Source organism: Episyrphus balteatus, chromosome 3 (assembly GCF_945859705.1).
Source record: "Episyrphus balteatus chromosome 3, idEpiBalt1.1, whole genome shotgun sequence".
In the NCBI taxonomy this organism is placed as follows: Eukaryota; Metazoa; Arthropoda; class Insecta; order Diptera; family Syrphidae; genus Episyrphus; species Episyrphus balteatus.
In genome coordinates this window covers 105,190,482-105,204,275 of record NC_079136.1, presented here as the reverse complement: position 1 = coordinate 105,204,275, position 13,794 = coordinate 105,190,482, and the positions used below count along the sequence as shown (strand labels likewise).

General features: G+C 30.0%; 1 protein-coding gene across 2 annotated transcripts in view; it reads right to left on the bottom strand.

Moving 5' to 3' along the window:
- Positions 1-13,794, bottom strand: part of LOC129913588 (uncharacterized) — a 61,395-nt gene that overhangs the window by 31,340 nt on the left and 16,261 nt on the right. Inside the window, exon 1 of one of the 2 annotated variants that reach the window (XM_055992345.1) lies at positions 1,540-1,912. The exons of the other annotated variant lie outside the window; for it this stretch is intronic. The gene's annotated coding sequence lies outside the window, so the exon portion shown is untranslated. Of the gene's footprint in view, positions 1-1,539; positions 1,913-13,794 lie in introns of those variants that run through there. 2 annotated transcript variants of the gene reach the window in all.

Here is a 13,794-nt window from a genome sequence, read left to right as displayed (position 1 = left end):
TCATAACAGCTGACTAATATTTTATTAATTTTTAAAACTTGGTGAAAAAGTTTTGTTTGGTATAAGAATTAAGAATCTATAAAGTGTAAAGTACAGGGTGGCTGATGAATATCGCTACATTAAAAAATTCAAATAACTTTTTTTTCAGTGTATGAAATTTATTTTTCTCTTATTCATGTTAAAGCGCATTCAATTTTATTATATATAGCTTTATTAGTTTTGAAAATAATGGATTTTAAATGCCTCCCCTGGTCGTTAATGCATGTGGGGTGCCTTAAAAAAAAGTTGTTTTTTGAAGATTTGAGACAGGAATAAATGCAAATATTTCTCGATTAGATTGTTTTCTTTCATTCAAATTTGATTTTGCTTTGCGGCCTTCCTGTTTACAATAAACTCAAAAGAAAAAGTCGGATGCAGTAAGTGCAAGCGATTTGGGATTTTAACGGAATGGTAAAATCGTGCATATGAGCTTATCGGAAAATTTTCGTAGGAATTCTACGAAAACATTATCCATTTTCTATTATGCATTTTTGTTAAATCTAAAAACCAATCTGTAAAATAAAAAAAAATTAACCAGATTCACTAAGTAGAAAAAAAGTTATCAAAGTTTTTTTTGGTAGCGGCTTTCATCAGCCACCCTGTATCTATAAAGTAAAATTATCTTGAGTGAAAATTGGTAAAAATGTTTCATTTATAACAGAAACCAAGAACAGTCTATACAAACATTTTAGGTTTAAGGGTGTTTTTTGGGAAATAGGGAAAATCCGCGATAAGTCCGATAAAATCAATGGTATAAAAGGTACCATTACGAAATTCATTAAATATGTTCTCTTTTCCATTGGAATTACGAATAAAAGAAATCCATACATTTTTCATGTGAAAGGCTGTTTTTTTTAGGTGTAGAGAAAATATGGGTTTATTTGAAAAAGTGTGTAATACTAGAGTAAAATTGGTGGTACCCTATTGAAATTATGCAATTATGTTACTTTTAAGATTAAAAACAAGAATCCAAAGTGTTTATACATATATCATGGCTAAAAGGGTGTTTTTTTTAAAGTGAAAATAACAATGATGTGTCACCCTAATGAAATTTGGTAAAAACATTGAATTTGGGTTCAAAAGCAAGAATAAAGTGTTCATAAAAAAAAAAATTTGATGAAAGGGTGTTTTATTTTTTTTTTGAAGAGACAGTAAAATCTGTAATTGGTCCCAAAAAGCCAATGATTCTTGTAAAATGTATAAGAACTTAAATAGAAACGTTTAATTTGTTATCAAAACCAAAAATAAAATGAATTATTACTTATTTATTTTTTTGTTTTTCGTTTTAAGCTACTCTGTCATATTGCCTAAGAGCTATTTTTCATCCATCAAACTTTTTGCATTATGTATCTTAATATGTGACATGATTTAAAAATATATAGAAAATAAAAGATATAGCAATATTATTATTTTGGAGTGAATTAGAACTCGAAAATTTAAACAATGACAAAATATACAAACAATATAGGAATAAGAGCAAGTTATTGAAATTGTACTTACTTGTTTCGTGATCAAATGTTGACCGCTCATTCCAATTTTCGTACATTCAAATGATAGGTACGTACAATTTATATATTCGCTAGTTTAAAAAAAAACTTAATACGCAACAAAAGTGTTTTTGACCTGAGACTACATTTATTATAGGTACTTGGTATGAAAATTAATAGATACACTATTTAATTCTAACTGTTTGGAGAAAACAAAATATAACCAAAAAACAAATATTATTCACGTATTTATTAAGGTACGTTCTGGTGAAATTTGCAGGAAAACATTCAGTGCGATTTGATAGTGTTAAATTCCAACGAAAGTAGAATAACAAAACGATAATGATAAATTAAATTATATATTCTAAGAACTCAAGCGTTAACAAACTAAGGCCCATTTGCTCATACGGATCATAAATTTAAATCATAGCTAGGTCGAACATAGCTCTTAAAGAACACTTAGTTTATTCCAAGTTGCTAAAAAATATTAATGTTCAACCTATCAATGATTTACTTTCATGCTAGAAATCCCTGAGATTTTCAATTCAAATGTCAAATAATGTCAAATTAATTTTAAATTAAATTATTTTTCATGTGTTTTGAATTTTTCTTTTATTAAATATAATAAATTTGGTTAAATGTTAAAGTGCGTGGTAAAGGTTTTTCAATTTTTTTTGGAAAAAAGATCAATATAACAAAATAATACAAATTTCTGTTTGACGCAAGACAAAAAATAAATCTGTCACATAAGGCTTAAGGAATGAAATAGGTTGGAAGAAATGTCAAAACTATGAGCTCCAAAAACAACCTGAAAAAAGTTTGCATTATATGGAAATTTAATATGGAAAATATGTTTGGATGTAAGTTAAACTTAATTTTAAATAATCTATATAGCGCTATTTTACACCCAATGGCATTTTCAACACATGTTCCCTATTAATTTCTTAATAAAATTTGCTTAGGTAGAACCTAAACTGCTTATGTTCTACTATTTCTTCCCCCTAAGTTATGTTTAACTTAGAGGAATTTATGACACAGTTCGAAGTTCGTGCAAACCGCTATGCAGAACTTAGAGCTTTGTGTTTCACTTAAATATTTATGTTTCGTTTCAGCAAATGGGCCTAAGAGTAATTAATTGAAAAAATTTATAAAATTTAAAATTAAAACAAAGCGTTTTATAAATTGTGTAGAGTGCAATTGCGAAAACAATTTTATCAAAAAATGTATATACATACATATGTAGTTCACTATATTATTTTTGAATTTCTACGAATTCATTTAACAATGACTCAGGCAAGTTAATGCTAATTAGAATTAATTTAAAGAAAACAAAAACGCCTTATTAAGCTTATTATTGAAACATAGCAAAACAAATAATTAATTTTTCTTTCTTTGTATAAAAAAATATGTATGTAAGTAGGGTAAGGTGGTACAAGAGTGCGCACTTTAGACAAAACACCAAATATTACAATAACAAAAAGAATTTAACTACTTTTTCAATATATATTTTTAGTTTATAACACAGCCACACAAAAAAATATAAAAGTTCTGGTCTGGGGTTGCGACCAGGTTTTTCATATAGTTTTGGGGTCGCTGAAACCGAATCCGAAGTCCGTTTTGCCCCATCACGTTAGGTTTTCGAGATAACCTCAAAAAATGTCACGAAAACAAATTTTTTTTTTCTCTGATCTGGATGTGCGAATATGTTATTCATATAGTTTTTGGATCGCTGAATCCAGATTCGAAGTCAATTTTGCCCTATCACGTCAGGTTTCTGAGATATCCTCAAAAAAATGTCAAAACCAACAAAACAAAATTTCTTATCTGTAGTTGCGACTAAGTTTTTCATATAGTTTTTGGGTTGCTTAAACCGAATCCGAAGTCTATTTTGCCGTATCACGTCAGGTTTTTGAAATATCCTCAAAAAATGTTTAAACTAAAAAAAAAGTTCTTATCTGACATTTTTTGAGGATATCTCAAAAACATGACGTGATATGGCAAAATTGACTTCGGATTCGGTTTTAGCAACCCAAAAACTATATGAAAAACTTAGTCGCAACTACAGATAAGAAATTTTGTTTTGTTGGTTTTGACATTTTTTTGAGGATATCTCAGAAACCTGACGTGATAGGGCAAAATTGACTTCGAATCTGGATTCAGCGATCCAAAAACTATATGAATAACATATTCGCACATCCAGATCAGAGAAAAAAAATTTTGTTTTCGTGACATTTTTTGAGGTTATCTCGAAAACCTGACGTGATGGGGCAAAACGGACTTCGGATTCGGTTTCAGCGACCCCAAAACTATATGAAAAACCTGGTCGCAACCCCAGACCAGAACTTTTATATTTTTTTGTGTGGCTGTGTAATCAAAGCAACGAAAAAAACTTAAAACTGGTAACAATAATGTATTAATTCAAAAGTTATAAACAAAATAGCATATTAGGTCATTTGCGCATTCTTATACATACTATTGTGTAAGAGTGCGCGGCTAAGTATGTAAGAGTGCGCACAGGTGTAAGTTCGCACAAAAGTCGCAAATAAAACTGCCTATCTTTAAATAAACAGAGTATTTTTCGACCTATCACTCCTTGCAGGAGGAACATTCTATTTAGTCTTCGATTAATGGTTCCAAGAAAATTACAACATTTCCTAGTTACTTCCATTCGCTTGTTTTTTGCAAAACTTGTATTTGGTTTCTTCTTGGTAGGAATTGCTTTTTCTAGCTGCTGCTTGCTGGTATATGGACAAATGCCAGTTATTTTGAAGCAAGATAGCATTTACGGCTTTTATAGCCCGTGCACTCTTATACTTCATCATGGTGCGATCTCTTACACGTTCAGACATGAAATCGAAGAGTACCTATATGTATTTCACAATGCACTTTATGACCAATCTTCTGTGTTCCTCAAATATTTTCTTTTTGTCGACTTTTCAATAACCCATACTTTGTTTATTGTAATTTTTTGTTGTTTAGGGCAAAATTTAATTTGTTTGGCAAAAAGAATTAGAAAAAAAAGAGCTAAAAAACTCAAACTTGACTAGCACCTTTGTTTACAAACACATTTGCATGACAGCAGATCAAACTTACTTAGATCTTTCCAAAATAAGTGCATTCACTCTAATATTCTCTTATCGTCCGCGCACTCTTATACCATCCTACCCTATGTAAATATACTATACTATGTTTATCACAAAACGATTTTATATCAAATATATACGACTATATGTGTTTATAATATTAAAAGTTCGCATTTCTCTTTTTATTGTATCATTATATAATTTTTGTGTCTATGACTGCAAAAATTTGACGGAACATTAAGATATAGGACGTATTATAATAATAAATAAAACCCACGGACTGGTTATCAGCACAAAAATTACAATGAAAGAACATAACAAAGCAAACATAACTAACACAATTTAAAAATTTAATGTACAGTCAAGAATATAAGAAAACAAATTATTCCATCAATATCAAAAATTTTGTATAGAAGCGATATCAAAAAATAAAGTATTTATTAAATAAAATGAATGAATATGACCGACCATTGTCTCAATCTGTATCAAACTTTTAATGTTTTCAAAAACATTTATATTTTAAATAAAATTAACAGTTAAAATAGAATATAGTAATTCCTTTTCATTAAGAGTTTAGCTTGTAACTGTAAAACATGACAAAAGCATTATTCATTTATAAATTTTCATTTCAAAACCCTTATGCATCATCATAATATTAACGTGTATTTATTCCAAGTCATTTAGTTTTTTTTTTTTATAAACACTTTTCTTTTCTAAATAAGTTAAGTACGATAAAAAATAAGAAAACTCAATAATTATAATACTCATACCGAGCTGGATGCTTTAACTTTTATAAACAAGAACATACAATCGCTTCTTTTTTGTACAAACAAACCAAGGGATGGTTCCACCATTGACACAGGCTCTTTCAGAACATGTTTTCTTTGTAAAAAAAATTAACAAATATTATGTTTCCTTTTATTTAAATATAACAGCCAAAAGAAGAACTCAAATACTAAGTACCTAAATAAAAACACACATTCTCAAGTCAATATGTAGGTATTCATTATATTTTTTCATTAAAACATATAATTTTAATTTGTATATATAATTCACTTTCGCATATTCTTTGGATTTAAATACAAAAAGATTTTTTAGGTAAATTTAAATTTCTTACAGATATATATGTATATATGTAGATAAACAGAAAATTATAATTTATTTTTTACGAACACTAAATTTGTTTTTAATACAAGGATTTGGGTAAAAAACATTTTTAAATTATTGATAAACAAAAAAATAAATAAAAACAAACATTCACTTTATATTGATTATATAGATATGCATATATTTCGGGAATGCACTATGTTAATCATTTCTTCATATGCACATGAGCAAAATTATAAATATTTAACTAAAGCATGTTAAAAACAAAAAATCTTTTAAACTAAATGATTAATATAAATGAATGAAAGTTAAAAATTAATTAAATACAAAAATTATTCCATATATTTGTTTCGTCCTTATTAATAAATTTTAGTTTATTAGAATCTTCTTTATAAAATAAATTCAAATACAAACAGTTTTTCATTTCTCTTCGATTTTGTGCAAAAAAAAGTGCAGTCACACAGAAACAGTTCAGTTTTCTTGTTAGGAATAAAATTTAATTATTATTGGAGGAAGCCAAGACGTCCTTGAATATTTTATATAAATTGTAAGCATTTCCATAATTTATTTTGTTTTGTAAGTAGGAAATAAAAATATTAAATAACACAAAAAGAACTTGTTATAAGATAGAAGAATTGATAATGTGTTTTAAAAGAATGTGATGGAAGTGTAAAATCAATATGGTAATTTACTGAATAAATTTTTAAAAAAAGTTAAATAATCAAATTTATTTTTATTTAACACAAATACACACACATTTGCATACCTATACAAATACAAGAGCTGTATCCACATACATAGGTTCAAAATTTTCACCTATTTAGGGTGAGACCCGAGAGCTAGCAGGGAGTATGTATGTATGTATACTATGGGCAATAAAGATCTTAGAAAATTTAAAAACAATGCGACATTATATATGTATGTATAAATATTTTGCTTTATTTGGTTATTCAAAAACGCAGGATTGTCGACACGAAAGTAATTCTCAGGTCGTTCTTAGATACGGCTATATGCTCCGTCGTCGTTAGGAGGCTAAGTAACAAAATCATGCATTTGTGATAAGGGCATGAAATTTAAACGTTAGGAGCAGAGGCCCACGTTGAACTGCCAAGGTCCCCTGGCAGGATTAAATTTAGGGGGACTTTTTCTCTTAATTTTTCTATTTAAGAAAATGAATGGAGTTTTTGTTTACTTTTTAATTTTGTTTTGATATTTTTTAAACGTTTGAAACTTATATTCTGAAGTACTTAAATTTTTTTTTAAATTTTGAAGCCAAAGAGAAAAAGCTATTGCTATCTAAAACGTTTATATGTACTATATGTACTTCCTTCAGTGCGAAACTAGCTGAAATAATTCTTCTTAAGAAATTTTCCAGAGTTCTCCAGTCAAAGCGTCGGAAAAAAGGGCCTAACCTTGCGCACAGAGGAACTGTCAGTTTTTATTTCATGGATCGATAGGGGTATATTTAAAAGGTTTAAACCCAATTTCTCACCACCTGATCATTCTTTTTAACGGAGTTATTCACAAAAATGCATTTTTTGGGATATTTTACTTCCAAGCTAATATCTTTGTTCGAGTTTGTCGTAGACCGAAAAATGAACATACATTCTCTTCCTTATAATATTTTCTATCGTTGTATGTAATTTCATTGTATTAAAGTGAGTTAATACAAAATGGCAGCCAGTTAAAGTCAAATTCTAGTTGTTAAGAAAACACATTTTCATTTTTATTTCAAAAAAAGCTTAGGTATATTATGGCAAACTTTTTTCTAACATATTTTGTAGCCCTTATAATTTCCTGCATTCTACAAAAATCAAAATCAACTCCTTATCATCAAAGATGACCGAGCAATTGATAAATGAACGCACGAAAAACCGGTGCGAAACCACTCAAAAATATCGTTTTTTGGGAATAACTCGGCTACAGGATGTTCTACGGCAAAAAAATTAAGCACTTAATTGTTCGTTACAACATTTTCTATCGATTTAGTGCACATTCTTTTTGTTGAAACAAATAAAAAATAAATAAAATTAAGTCAAAGACGTTTTTTTGTTTAGCAAACTCTTGCCTTATTATTTTGTAAACGGTGCAAGTATTGGCTAACAAAATATAATATTATTGTAGTCCTTTTGACGTCAGTTTTCATACAAGAAATTAGAATTCAATGTAGAATGTAGTTTCCATAAAACCCAACAGCGGCACATGTTAAGGATAAATTTTGATTCAAATACCTCTTTCAAAATTGTAGAAAAGACAAAATATAAAAAATACTTATGGCGTAACAGAAAATATTGAACAAAATTATGCTTTTCTTAGGGTAGATATTTTGGAAATTTCAAACGGCAATATTAGTCCAAGAGACCAGTCGACTTTTATGTCCTGTACGCCTAGACAATTCTTATGTTTACTGAAATTAAGGTCCCGAAAAGTCCACGGTGTCTGGTCTGGTCATATCCTGCCGAAAGATCGTGATACCGTCGATCAAAGTGGCGGAGTGTACCTACAGTTTTTCAAGTCAGTTTTAAGCCCATAAAATCTGGACCCGTCAACTAAATAAAATAAAGGACTGATAAAAGGTATTGTCATCGTAGCTCAGAGTGTCTGTGAGCGGATTGATACACCGAGTGTCTCAAGTTCAATTCCCAGGCCGATTTAATTTTTTTTTTTAATTATTATTTATTTTTTTATTATTTATTTTATATTTTTTTTTTATTTATTTATTTATTTTATTTTAATATTTTTTCTCATATTAATCAATATTTTCTGTAATAATAAATGGACTGCGCAGACAAAAACTGTTCTGGTAATTCTAGTACAACTCCTGTTTATTCTTGTTATGGCCCTTGTGGTAAAATGTTCCACGCCAAATGTGTTGGTGCTACTAATGCATTCATAGATAAAATGAATGCGTCTGAGATAGGTTTCTGGTATTGTGCCGATTAATCGCGATTGCAGGAAAATCTCCTTGTCAAATTTTAGTTTTAAAATGTCTGCTTTAAAAGTCGAAATCATTAAAATTTCTAAGAGTTTTGAGGAATTAAGCCATAATTTCACAAATCTAGTCAACTCTGTGAATAATTTACCAGCTCCAAATATTTTATCTGAAAAATCCACCTCGACAGATGATTTGGAAGTACCGGAATTTCCTCTTTCAGACCCCAAAAATTCTGAGATAGTTAACCCGCTCTCTGTTAATTCGAAACCAAGTAAAAAACGTGGACGGGAAGGTGCAGCATCATCGAACAACATAGGCCCCGCACTCAAAAAATCAAATGTAAAATATTTTAGAAATAATAACACTGTGCTACAAAATAAAAAAAAAAAATACACCCGAGAAATAACATAGTGTAGGCTGTTCGTATGGACGAATAATGCATAAAAATATTTTTGTTATATTTTTGGAACCCTCCATTTTTTTTTTATTTACAAAAAACCATTTTTACAGACCTTACGATGTAATCTATCAATATTTCAGTCATTTTTCTAACAACTCTCAATATGTTATATGTTTTTGGAAAGAGGATCTCCAGACCTTTTGAATGATGTATATAAGTCTATTGTTAAAACAAATTAAGTGTAGGTTTTTATCCCACAAATCTTGAAAAAGTGATTTTTTTCCCAGTTTTTTCAACTTTACCAAATTTTTTTGCAAAATAAAACAAACAATAAAATAAAGTAAGGTTATATTCTGAAAGAATATACATTTAGGCACAAATTGGCGTATTTTTTTGTTGAATTTGACCAAAACTGCGGAATCTATGCTATTTTTTCGTAAATAGAAAATGTGGCTTTTCATGATGTGAATTGCAAGGTGCACAATATGGTGTTCCATATTTTCAAATAATAAGAATTTTAATGCTCCTAGGATCTTATATGGTTGGAAATAAACTAAAAAAAATATTTTCCAAGTTTCAAGTCTCTAACTTAATTCTAACCCGTGCCGCCAAGCGGTTGAAGTTTCTTATGGGAATAACATGGGGTTTCTTGGACCTTGTTCGATCAATTTTAAATTCCAGCCAAACCATTCGTTCAAAAAATTTAAAACTTTACAGACTCAAATCTAATAAGTGTAGCTATCATGTGAAAATTTTTTAGATTTTAAATTTTTATAATTTTAGAGATTTAGCTTGGTAAAAAAAGTCATTTTTTTCAGACTTTTTCAAAAATCGCTTTTTACCCGTTTAATGTCAAAAAATTAAAAAACATACATTTTTTTCACAAATAAGCATAGCATGTATATTTAAAATGCAAATTCAATTCATAGTTATATAAAAAATTAGTTGTATATTCATTCTTCAAGTCACATCGATATTCAAAAAACGTGTTCCCGATTTAAGAAAAAGTACTGTAGTAAATAAATAAAAAACTAGTTAATTATATAACTTTGAATTGAATATAAATTTTAAATATACATACTACGCTTATTTGTGAAAAAAATGTATGTTTTTTAATTTTTTGACATTAAACGGGTAAAAAGCGATTTTTGAAAAAGTCTGAAAAAATGACTTTTTTTACCAAGCTAAATCTCTAAAATTATAAAAATTTAAAATCTAAAAAATTTTCACATGATAGCTACACTTATTAGATTTGAGTCTGTAAAGTTTTAAATTTTTTGAACGAATGGTTTGGCTGGAATTTAAAATTGATCGAACAAGGTCCAAGAAACCCCATGTTATTCCCATAAGAAACTTCAACCGCTTGGCGGCACGGGTTAGAATTAAGTTAGAGACTTGAAACTTGGAAAATATTTTTTTTAGTTTATTTCCAACCATATAAGATCCTAGGAGCATAGAAATTCTTATTATTTGAAAATATGGAACACCATATTGTGCACCTTGCAATTCACATCATGAAAAGCCACATTTTCTATTTACGAAAAAATAGCATAGATTCCGCAGTTTTGGTCAAATTCAACAAAAAAATACGCAAATTTGTGCCTAAATGTATATTCTTTCAGAATATAACCTTACTTTATTTTATTGTTTGTTTTATTTTGCAAAAAAAATTTGGTAAAGTTGAAAAAGTTGGGAAAAAAATCACTTTTTCAAGATTTGTGGGATAAAAACCTACACTTAATTTGTTTAAACAATAGACTTATATACATCATTCAAAAGGTCTGGAAATCCTCTTTCCAAAAACATATAACATATTGAGAGTTGTTAGAAAAATGACTGAAATATTGATAGATTACATCGTAAGGTCTGTAAAAATGGTTTTTTGTAAATAAAAAAAAATGGAGGGTTCCAAAAATATAACAAAAATATTTTTATGCATTATTCGACCATACGAACAGCCTACACTATGTTATTTCTCGGGTGTATTTTCAGTGTCGCACCGTGTAATGGAAATAATATAAACCCTTCACCCGATTCCATAACAGGAAATAGTCCTCCTTTAGTTAATGCGACTGATAACATTGAAGTCTCAATTGTTAAACCTCAAAGTTCAATGGGTGCAACACCTTTAGAACCCATTCGTGACTCATTGAACACTAACGTTAAAAGTTTAGAAACTGTACCCAAACCCAAAACAGCATTTATCTCCCGTCTGCTACCTGTAACTACACCCAAAGACATAGTTGAACAATTAATTGCTGCTAAAGTCATTCCGGACGCCTCATGCATCAAATGTTTGAAAATTAGTAAACCCTCTAGCTTTGTATCATCCTTTAAAATAATTGCCCCAAGCCCAATTTTTGAGAACATATTATGTTTTAGTAACTGGCCACCTAATACATTGGTAAAAGAATTTACTACCCCGTCTAGGCAAAAAAATAAACGAAAGTCAAATATTAAAAACATTTCAAAAAACTTAGCAAAAAACTACCAAAACGTAAGTAGCAAACCACTCAAATCTTTAAAAACTCTCAAGCTTTACCCTACGATGCTATCGCATTTACTGAAACCTGGCTTAATGCCACAATTTTGGACACTGAACTTTTCGACCAAGAGTTCTTAGTTTTCAGGAAAGATCTCACGTAGGCGTTAAGAATCCTGTAGGCGGTGGAGTTCTTATTGCAGTTCGAAATCATTTTTGCACATCTCTTGTTACATTCCCTTTTGATCTTACCATAGAATTAATATGTGTAAAAATAACTACGGAATCAAAAAATCTATTAGTATTAACAGCTAACATCCCCCCAAAAAGTCCGACTTTTACCTTTTCAGAGCTTTCCTTAGCACTTGACACTTGACTTTGTTATTAGAATTGCAGATCTCAATAGTACAATAATTCTGATAGGCGATTTTAACCTTCCTAACATTGACTGGGTGCCATCAGAAGACGAGTCCTACTTCGAAGCTTCTTTAACTTCATCTCAACTGTAACTCCAGAATTTGGATAATATTATCTCTACCCACTTACAGCAAGTCAGCTGTATTCAAAATTTTAAAAATCGATTACTCGATTTAGTCTTCTCATCTGACGCAGTTAATACAGTAGTGGTAGAATCTTCCTCTGCTATATCTAACATAGACTTTTACCTTCCCCCATTTGACTTATTTCAATTCATTCATTTACTTGTAAATAGTAATTCTCAAGACAATTCATATGAATTTGACTTTAGGAGAGCTAATTTTCATCACTTATCTGATAAACTCAATGCATCTGGTATTGTAAATATTCCAGTTTCGTGTGGCGTTGAAAACGCTGTGTCATATTTGTATAACGTTTTAAATAGTTGTATAGCAGAGATAGTTCCCTTGAAAAGATCCAAATACACAAGCAAATACCAAAGAACTTAAAATTCTCCGAAACAAAAGAAATAAAGCATAGAAAAATTATTTGAAAAATATGTCCCCCGAAAATCATGACTTATACATCTCTCTTTTTGATGAGTTTAAGACTCTCTCCAATAATGTTTCTGCAGAATATATTGATTTGATGGAGATTTCTATCAAACAAGTCCCTAAAAGTTTTTGGAAATTCGTCAATTCAAAAAAGAAGTCAACTTTAATTATAACAATAATATCTTAAAAAGTACTATTGAGATCTCTGACGGGTTTGCAAATAACTTTAGTCAATCTCTTATTGATACCCCCATCGATATAGATATAGATTACTTCCATTATGTACGTGATTACCCCCAAGTTACATTCAACAGTATTCCAGTTGACCCTTGAAGCAAAAAAATCCGACCTCGGTCCGAATCCGCTCCGCCTGAGACGGAGTTGAGTCCGACTTCGGCTCAGAAACGGGTCCGAAGGCGGCTCAAATTAGTATGGAAGTTATAATCACCGCGGAGCCGATCTTATATGTATTGGTTTTTTCACCACGATTTCTCCTTCGACTTTGTATTTATACACAAAAAGTTGCAAGTGTGTGAGTGCAACCCCGTTTTTCTCGGTCGGAGTATCTTTTCTGAACTCCGTTTTCTTGCTTGAAGGGTGAGCTCGATAAGATCTCACACTGTCTTTCACTTCTTCATGATGATTGCTCTCTGGGACCTGATGGAATCCCTCCGATAGTTTTGAAAAACTGTAGATCCGTTTTAGCTCGCCTTCTTCAACACATTTTCGTATTATCTCTTAAATCGGGTATATTTCCAAACATATGGAAAAGTGCATATATTACTCCTCTTTTTAAAAAGGGAGATAAAGCCCATATAACTAACTATAGGCCAATATCTAAACCTTCATGTATTTCAAAGCTTTTTGAGCAAGTTATTTGTGATAGTTTAACATTCTAATGTAGAAATATTATTTGTAATCAACAACATGGTTTCATGCAAAAAAGATCAACGGTTACGAATCTACTTTCATTTTTGCAAAATTGCTCCTTCGCTTTAGAAAGTGGACAGGAACTCGGCTGCATTTATACAGACTATTCTAAGGCTTTTGATCAACTTTCTCATGACATCATAAAGTTTAAATTAAAAATGTTTGGTTTTCCTATAAGTTTTATCACTTGGATTTTCTTCTTACATTAAAAATAGGTCATATCAGGTGAAATTCAGAGGGACCTTCTCAAAACCCTTCATTGCCAAATCGGGCGTCCCGCAAGGTAGTCACCTGGGACCTCTTCTATTAATGACGTACCGTTATGTTTACGTAAGAGTGAAATTCTTATTTTCGCAGATG